Below are 10,220 nucleotides of genomic sequence, written 5' to 3' on the forward strand. Positions count from 1 at the left end.
TTTCCTTCCTTTTTAAGACTGGTTAATACTTCATTATATCACATTTTGTTTTCCCACTTATCACAGGGCTCTTAAATCTTAAACAGGAACAGGTCAGGACTGTTGGGCTTTTAAACAGGACTTTTGCTTAAAAGTCACCATTGCAAACTCTTGATTCTGGCCTGCCAAGTCCCATATAATCAGACCCCTTCAGATCCAGAATTACTCTACTTTATATGGTGCCTTGGTGCAAATCAGAAAAGAGCGCCCTTGAAGGACAGTGGGCCTGAGCCAGGGCATGGGTCCCACAATTATGTCAAGAGGAGGATTCGGCCATCTCTTCCCACCTGGCCAGGTACTTGTAGGTAGGATACAAGGTTCAGCCCGGCCCTCAGCCCAACACCACTTTCCTTCATTCACGACCACTGTCGCTGCCACATTGGCCTAACGCTCCTCTAACAGAAGGGTTCTCAAAGTCGGGTCTCAGACCAGCTACAGAGCATCACCTGGGGGCTTGTTAGAAATGCAAATTCTTGGGGCGCCTGGGTGGCGCAGTCGGTTAAGCGTCCGACTTCAGCCAGGTCACGATCTCGCGGTCCGTGAGTTCGAGCCCCGCATCAGGCTCTGGGCTGATGGCCTGGAGCCTGTTTCCGATTCTGTGTCTCCCTCTCTCTCTGCCCCTCCCCCGTTCATGCTCTGTCTCTCTCTGTCCCCAAAATAAATAAACGTTGAAAAAAAAAAATAAAAAAAAATAAAAATAAAAAAAAAATAAAAGAAATGCAAATTCTTGGGGCACCTGGGTGGCTCAGTCCATTAAGCGTCAGACTTCGGCTGAGGTCATGATCTCACAGTTTGTGGGTTTGGGCCCTGTGTTGGGCTCTGTGCTGACAGTGTCTGGTGCTGAGCCACCCAAGCGCCCCAACCCCTTCATTTAAATACGTGGCTGTGCATTTTCATTCTGCCCTGGGCTTCACAAATTAAGCAGCCATTCACGTAACACCACCTCAGTGACCTGTGCAATGTCCACACAGTGCTGTTTCTCTAGCACTGGAGGGCACCATAAATACTGGTGAGCATTGGAAGGGACGACTCCCTGGATGTCCTTCTTCCGCCTCTTCACCTGGTAACATCATACATCCCTCAGTGAGTTATCTGTTCAGATGCTGCCTCCTCCAGGAAGCCTTCCCAGACTACCCCCACCCCCAATAAATCTGGACGAAGCACCTCATCTGAACTTCCACATGGCCCCTCTGCTCTCCATCTCAGCCTTGGACTTTTTTTTTTTTTTTTTTGTAACCGCCCTGCCTCTCCTCCTCCAGCGAGCAAATCAATTTGGGGCCTGCCTGTGAACCAGTAAATAAGGATTGAGGGAAAGTGTTTCCTCCCTTACTTCCCACACCTGAGGGCAAAAATTCCTTTGGCAGGAAATTTGGCCCATAATCCTCCCAAAGCTTCTAGGCTCCTTTGTAGCACCGCTATAATTATTACTCAAAATAATAATTAACGTTTTCTCTTTTGTATGGGGCTTTAAAGCAGGGAGATCCTCCGGGGTGGGGAGGGGATTTGGTTCATCTCAGGGTGCCCAGCCCCGGCACCCGGAGGCTCAGGTGTTTATTGGATAAATGGGTGAAGGATGATTGGTCTGTGCCGCACAACAAGGGCTCCTGGGGGCTGGATCGCAAGTGTGAGTCATGGTCGCCGGGCCTCAGGAAACACCCGGGAATGAATAGTTAAATTATGAATGAATTGCTTAATGATGGGCACACACTGCCTATTATATTATTCCACCCTACGCGCTCTCGGTGAGGCTGCACAGCAGATCAAAGCATCAGCCCATTTTACAGTTGGGATGAGTGAGGCTTCCCCAAGAGACACAGCAAGAGAGCCAAATCCCACAACCAGCAGTGGGTGTGGGGAGCCTGCTCTTCTGTTCCAGGTCCTTCGTGCGACCCAGATGTTCCACTGGCCAGGAGAGCCTAGAAACACAGACGGTGAGCGGGGCCGACAGCACGAGGGAGTCAGGCAGACCTTACCCTGCAAACACAGAGGATTCCCTGGCAAGTTCTCCCCGGCTCTACGTCCACACATCTGCCCAGCTTCTTGGAGGTGGAATCTTCTGAAAGCGTTTGGTTCCAAGGAGGGATCAGGCAAGTGGGGACCAGGTCTGTTGGATGGCATCAAGAAGTAGGGGCAACGCACTGAGTGGGTTCCCCCGTGCTTGTCCTGGAGGCTGTAAGGTTAGTGCAGGGAAGGGTTGGTTCCCGGTGATGTTGGTCATTCGCGATTTCTGCTTAAGCTGCCATAATAAAGCACCGCAGACCTGGTGGCTTAAACAGCACAGATTAATTTTCTCGAACTTCTGGAGGCTAGAAGTCCAAGATCAGGCTGTCAGCAGGGCTGGTGTCTCACACGCACTGGCGTGGGGGGTAACGAATTTCAGCAAGTAGGCAAATTCTCGGGTACAGAATCCAGATATAATGAGGATCGACTATTTTTTAAAATAATTTTTAGTTTCTTTTTTTTTTTTTAATTTTTTTTTCAACGTTTATTTATTTTTGGGACAGAGAGAGATAGAGCATGAACGGGGGAGGGGCAGAGAGAGAGGGAGACACAGAATCAGAAACAGGCTCCAGGCTCTGAGCCATCAGCCCGGAGCCCGACGCGGGGCTCGAACTCACAGACCGCGAGATCGCGACCTGGCTGAAGTCGGACGCTCAACCGACTGCGCCACCCAGGCGCCCCTAGTTTCATTTTTCAAGACAGAATTCCAAGCAGGTTTTAAAATAGCATTCTTGGGGCACCTGGGTGGCTCAGTCCATTGAGTGTCTGACTTCAGCTCAGGTCGTATCTCACAGTTTATGAGTTCAAGCCCTACGTCAGGCTCTGTGCTGACAGCTCAGAGCCTGGAGCCTGCTTTGAATTCTGTGTCTCCCTCTCTCTCTGCCCCTCCTCCACTCATGCTCTGCCCCTCCCTCTCTCCGCCAACAATAAATAAACATTTCATGCTCAGTCGGCTGGGCATCCAACTTCAGCCCAGGTCATGATCTCACAGTTCATGAGTTCGAGCCCTGCGTTAGGCTCTGTGCTGACAGCTCAGAACCTGGAGCCTGCTTCAGATTCTGTCTCCCTCTCTCTCTGTGCCCCCCCCTCCCCCGCCGCCCTGCTTGTGCTCTCTCTCTCTCTCTTTCAAACATGAATAAACATTAGGGGCATCTGGGTGGCTCAGTCAGTTAAACATCTGACTTTGGCTCAGGTCATGATCTCGGGGTTTATGAGTTTAAGTCCCACGTGGGACTCCGTGCTGATGGCTCAGAGCCTGGAGCCTGCTTCGGATTCCGTGTCTCCCTCTCTCTCTCTGCCCCTTCCCTGCTCGTTCTCTCTCTCTCTCTCTTTCTCTCTCTCTCTCTCAAAAATAAATAAAGCATTAAAAATTAAAAAAAATAAGCATTTAAAAAATAAAATAAAATAACATTCTTGTAGAAATATGAGATTCAGGTGGCTGTGTGAACTGGCCTTTCCCCAGTGACACTGAGTCTGGGATGCCGAGGCCCTCACGTGCCGTTCAGGGCCTTCCACAGAGGCCTGCAGAAATTAAAAGGCTCCCTCCACCACTCTGGGCAGACTCGGGAAGGAGGGCTGATGATTATGCCCGCCTGGGCAGTCCGAGTCCAGGGCAGCGCCCTTCATCTTTACAGAGATGGGATGCCACCCCTCCTCTAGCTCTAGAAAGATGTGAGATCAGATGTGGAATCAGCAACTCCGAACATCCAACGTGCTGGGATAATACCAGGAAAAAATGCCTGAGATAAACACACCATTATGTTAAACGTGAATCCTGCAGCATCGAGGACTGTCTCTCCTACCCTTACACCCACTTAGAATGTATGCTGAACATTTACAGCTCGGAGAACAATTCGCTGCCAGAAGAGGAGGGGCTCCTGGGTGGCGCAGTCGGTTAAGCGTCCGACTTCAGCCAGGTCACGATCTCGCGGTCCGTGAGTTCGAGCCCCGCGTCGGGCTCTGGGCTGACGGCTCGGAGCCTGGAGCCTGTTTCCGATTCTGTGTCTCCCTCTCTCTCTGCCCCTCCCCCGTTCATGCTCTGTCTCTCTCTGTCCCAAAAATAAATAAACGTTGAAAAAAAAAAAAAAAAAGAAGAGGAAAGTGAACAGGTCTTAACAGTTTGTTTACACCAACCGAAACCACTTACCGCCTCTTGTTAATTTTCTCATCACATTTTGTAGTTGCCAAATTAGGTTTCCCTTGAAATGAACATAGGAGGTCATAACATATGTTCCTTTTTAAACAATAAGATCATATATATATATATATATATATATACATATATATATATATTTGTGTTTGCCTGTTTTTGAGAGAGAGAGAGAGAAAAAGAGAGAGCCAGTGGGGGGTTGGGCAGAGAGAGAGGGAGACACAGAATGGAAGCAGGCTCCAGGCTCTGAGTTGTCAGCACAGAGCCTGACGTAGGGCTCGGACCCACAAACCCACGAACTGTGAGATCATGACCTGAGCCCAAGTCGGACGCTGAACCGACTGAGCCACCCAGGTGCCCTTTGACTTATTTTTTTTTTTAGTGTGTATTTATTTTTGAGAGGTGGGGGAGGGGCAGAGACAGAGGGAGACGCAGAATCCGAAGCAGGCTCCAGGCTCTGAGTTGTCAGCACAGAGCCTGACATGGGGCTGGAACTCATGGACGGTGAGATAGATCATGACCTGAGCCCAAGTCGGACGCTGAACTGACTGAACCACCCAGGTGCCCCAAGGCCATCATATAAATCAAGTTTATTAAAAGCTTTTTAGCTTTTGGCGCCTGGGTGGCTCAGTCGGTTAAACCTCTAACTGTTGGTTTCAGCTCAGGTCATTACCTCACGTTCTGTGTGATCGAGCCTTTTTTTAGCTTTATGGGCACCTTTGCCTTTTTGTTTTGTGTTTTGCTTGTTTTGTTTCTGGTAATCTTTTTCCTCTGTGGGTGTCAAGTGTTTTGGGAAACAGAGTCCAGTGTGTAGCCAGTTCCATCTGAGGGGGTGAAGCAGGTGAAGGCAGGGTGGACAGGACAGAGTCTGGAGCAGCGTCCAGGAGCTGCATTCAGATGCCAGTTCCCACTGACTGTGGGGTCTTGACAATATTATTCGACCTCTCTGAGTCTCAGCTTCTTTGTCTGGATTCAAACAAGAGTCTCTCCCACTTCAAGCAACATTGTGAGTTTGAAGATGAAAGTCTTTGAACACATGAGAGTCTTTTTTTTAAGTTTATTGATTTATTTTGAGAGAGAGAGAGAGAGAGAACATAAGCAGGGGAGGGGCAAAGAGAGAGGGAGAGAGAAAATCCCAAGCAGGCGCTGTGCTGACAGCACAGAGCCTGACTCAGGGCTCAATCCCACAAACCGTGAGATCATGACCTGAGCCGAAATCAAGAGTCAGATGCCGAACCGACTGAGCCCCCCCAAGTGCCCCTGAAAACATGAAAGTCTTGAGTGTCTCCATCGGCACAGAGCTTCCCCAAACTGGCTGAACAGGAGAATGGCTATCAGCATGGTCTTGGGTGTCAGACAAGCCTAGAATTAATAAGGCAGCAGGGTGCCCTCGGGCACATGAGGTCCCCTCTCCTGTCACCAGTTTCCTCCAGCGTGAAATGGAAGCAACGATCGTTTCTATCCATATTAGTTGACATGCATTCAGCTACGGCTCCTGGAAACTTGTTTCCAACTTGCTCAAACTCCAGGGAGAATTTATCAGCCAGTAAGAAAGGGACCAGCTCCAGAGTCAATAGGATTCAGTGACTCAAAAATGTCACCAGGGGTTCGTCTTCTTTCCTACCCTCTGCTCTGATGTCCTCAAACTTGCATCCCTTGATGTGGGGCTGCGAGCAGACCATCAAGAAAGAATTCTTGAGACGGGGCTATTTGTATAGTGTGGGGACAGGACCCACGGGCAGAAAGAGCTGTGCTTTTGCTGTGTGAAGCCCACGGTTATACGCTTAGTGCTCGAGGCAGGAGGGGACGTGCAAGGGAGAACTAGATCGTAAATGACTCCTTCAAATTTCTACTCGTAAAACTACTTTCGCAAGATTTCTCTGGTCCTTATCATTCAGCTCGGTATTAACTACCAGTGAGATGTCCAGGCAGTCATGAGACCCTTCGGGAATGTAGCAGCCAGCGTGCATTTTGTACTTATCGGAACCGTGAGGGCTGTAGGTCAGCTTTCGGGGCAAAAGGTGAACATTTCTCTGCGTCTGGGTCTCGCCCTGTCGCTCATGGGACGGCAAGCCGTTTTTGTCACCATTCCAAACATCACATCCCATATTCCGCCATCCAGGAAGAGAACCAAGGTCAGCTTCTTTGTTAAAATCCCACTGAACGAGGGCACCCTGTACACACTGTGTGTTAGCCAGTTTGACAATATATTTAAAAAAAAAAAAAGAATCCCACTGAAAACACTTCTCTATCATATGGGCATGAATTGGGTTACATCCTACCCAGAGACAGAGAGGCCACAGGGTATGATTTTGCTTGGATTAGCTTGGCCCCAAGGCACCTGCTACTCCCACTTTTTAAAGTGCAGGGGATGGAACTCTCTCCTTCCCGTGCACCCCCTCCCTGCACCTGAGATACAAGGAGTGTGGAAATCTGGGGGAACTAGTGCGAAGAGGGTGTGTGGTGTCATAAAAGCATCCACAATGTCCTCTACACAGGGCGACCAGATTTAGCAAATGAAAGTGTAGGATGTGGGGCACCTGGGTGGCTCAGTCGGTTAAGCGTTTGACCCGATTTTGGCTCAGGTCATGATGTCACTGTCATGAGTTCGAGTCCTGTACTGGCCTCTGCACTGTCAGATTCTGTCTCTCCTTCTCTCTCTCTCTGCCCCTCCCTTGTGTGCTCGCTCTCAAAATAAATAAATACACTTAAAAAATATGTATACAACATGTTTATATACATATATATGTGTGTATATATATATAATGCACAGTTCCATTTGTATTTAAATTTTTTTTTTTTAGCATTTATTTTTGAGACAGAGAGAGACAGAGCATGAATGGGGGAGGGTCAGAGAGAGGGAGACACAGAATCCGAAACAGGCTCCAGGCTCCAGGCTCCGAGCTGTCAGCACAGAGCCCGACGCGGGGCTCGAACTCACGGACCACGAGATCATGACCTGAGCCGAAGTCGGCCGCTTAACCGACTGAGCCACCCAGGCGCCCCATGTATTTAAATTTTTTTTAGTATTTATTTATTTTTAAGAGATACAGAGACAGAGCACGAGTGGGGAGGGGCAGAGAGGGAGGGAGACACAGAATCCAAAGCAGGCTCCAAGCTCTGAGCTGTCAGCACAGAGCCTGATAGGGGGCTCGAACTCATGGACCGCAAGATCATGACCTGAGCTGAAGTTGGACACTTAACCGACTGAGCCACCCAGGGCCCCTGATTCCTTTTGTGTTTAAAATAAACCAGATGTAATTTTTTTCGATGAGGATCAGCACATTTTTATACTAAAAAACAACTCATCATTTACCTGGAACTCAAATTTAACTAAATTGAACCGGTTAATTTAATTTGGCATTCACTCTTTGCAGACTTTCTCATGGGTAGGAACTGCTTGAGGACCGGGTTAAAATGCTCAACTGACTTAGCCACCAGGCGTCCCGAGGACCGGGTTAAAATGCACAGTCTGCCCCGGTAGGTTGGAGCGAGGCCCGGGATCCTGCATTTCTTATGGGGTCCTGGGTGTCGGGGACTAGGCGTGTGCGAGGCCCACACTTTGAGCGAGGGTCCACGCTACCTCACAGGGTGGAAGTGAGCAGGAAGCACGTTGATTGGAACAGAACACTCAGCTCTGTGTCCAGCCCAGGATGAAAACTCTCCAAGATTGCTCATTATCATAACAATGAACATTGGAGGTGTGTGTGTGTGTGTGTGTGTGTGTGTGTGTGTGTGTGTGTGTGTTTGTCTTCCTCTGTGTCTCAGGGATTGGAGGACAGCTGCAAACTCTCCACGTGCACCCTGCTCTCCGCAGCTGTTCTGGCCGCTCCGCATCAGGGGGGACATGTGAGAGGGTTGTCAAGGGTGCCAGAGTGGCAGCTGGTGCTTGCCCCACGCACCCTGGCGTTTTTGTGAGGACAGCCACGCTGGAGGCTTACACAGCACCTCATCCAGCCCGACTTCAATCCCTCATTTCAACCCTGAATGAGGCTCGCGTGTGCGCAGTGCTTTGGTTACAGTGACGCGAACCCAAATGGCCAAAATAGGGATTTCCTGGAAGGAGTCTGGAGGGACTCTCCTGAGTGGAAGGGAGAGCTGAGGTTTAGGGGATGCTGGGGGCACCTGAGCTCAGCCAGGTCATTTGACCCCCACCTCTTTCTTTTTTTGATATTTATTTTTGAGAGAAACACAGAGTGCAAGTGGGGGAGGGGCAGAGAGAGAGGGAGACACAGAACCCGAAGATGCTCCAGGCTCTGAGCTGTTAGCACAGAGCCCGACCCGGGACTCGAACCCATGAATTGCGAGATGACAACCTGAGCCCATCAGACGCTTAACTAACTGAGCCACCCGGGTGCCCCTGCTTATTTATTTTAAACCACATTTTGCTTATTTATTTGTCAATGGCCATTTGTTTCCATCTTTTGTGAATAATGCTGCTGTAAACATGGATGTACAAACTGGACATTCATTTCTTTTTTTTTTTTAAGGGGGGAAGATTTTATTTTTATTTATTTATTTATTTATTTATTTATTTATTTATTTATTTTTAAATATTTCTTTTTGAGAGAGTGAGAGAGCGAGAAGGGCAGAGAGAGGGACAGATGATCCAAAGCAGGCTCCGTGCTGACAGGCTGACAGCAGAGAACCCAATGTGGGGCTCGAACTCAAGAACCACTAAGTCATGACCTGAGCCAAAGTCAGATGCTCAACCCACTGAGCCACCGAAGCACCCCTAGACATCTATTTCTTGATGAGGTAACAGCCTTGGGTGGGTGTTGTGTACTGGGTGGTGGAGAATGTCTCCAGGAGGTGGCTGTTGAGAGGCCCAGTTTTCTTGGAGCTCCACTATGCCCTAGGACCTGGTTATTTTCTGTATCCAGCCAGTAGGAGCAAAAAGAGCACAGAAGCATGCCTTTTTTTTTTTTAATGTTTTATTTTTGAAAGAGAGAGAGAGAGAGAGAGAGAGAGCGAGCGAGCATGGGAGGGGCAGAGAGAGAGGGAGACACAGAATCTGAGGCAGGCTCCAGGCTCTGAGCTGTCAGCACAGAGCCTGACACGGGGCTTGAACCCATGAACTGTGAGATCATGACCTGAGCCAAAGTCGGATGCTTAACTGACTGACCGTGACCCAGGCACTCCAAGCATGCTTGTTTTTAAGAGCTGTGGCCTGGAAATGGTCTGTGTCCCTTCTGCCCCCATCCTAGTGTTTAGAGCCAATCACAAGGCCACACACAGATGTCAAGCTGTAGTCCCTGGATGGGAAATAGCCTTTCCAGGGATAATTCTATACTCTGAAAGGGAAGGGCAGGTTTTTGTGATCAATGAGCCATTTTGACTACAACCTCATCCTATGACTTGGAAATACCCGTTATTGGTTTGACAGTCTTAAGAGAGACACTCAGAATTATGAATGGTTTAAAATCAGATAGAAGGGGGTTGCTTGGGTGGCTCAGTTGGTTAAGCATCAGACTTTGGCTCAGGTCATGGTCTCACAGTTGGTGAGTTCGGGCCCCGCGTTGGGCTCTGTGCTCACAGCTTGGAACCTGGAGCCTGCTTGGGATTCTGTGTCTCCCTCTCTCTGCCCCTCCCCTGCTTGTGCTCTGTCCCACTCTCTCAAAAATAAATGAACATTAAAAAAATTTAAATCAGATAGAAGGTAGCTTTTCTCATGTCATAGCTCTGCTGGCACAGAACCTCTTTCTCGTAAAGCCACCAAGTGTTGACCTGGCCCCTTCTAGCTGTTGCATCACCATCCTCAATACATGGCTTCCGTCCGGCGATCAAGAGAGCTCTCCAGATCTCATCATTGGGTTCTCAATTTGGTCTGCTGGGAGGGTGGAAAGGGAGAGGGAGGAAGCTGTGCCTTCCACTTTGCCCCCCTCCAGGCCACTGCAGACACACAACAAGTGATCTGATTCAGAGGAGCACTGATGAGTCTTATACTCGGGTTTCATGATGTAAAGTTCATACTCATAGTAATAAATAATTAGTATTTAAAAATTTACTTTTGCGATATTTCTGAAGGTGA

Source organism: Prionailurus viverrinus, chromosome E2, assembly GCF_022837055.1.
Source record: "Prionailurus viverrinus isolate Anna chromosome E2, UM_Priviv_1.0, whole genome shotgun sequence".
Classification (NCBI taxonomy): domain Eukaryota; kingdom Metazoa; phylum Chordata; class Mammalia; order Carnivora; family Felidae; genus Prionailurus; species Prionailurus viverrinus.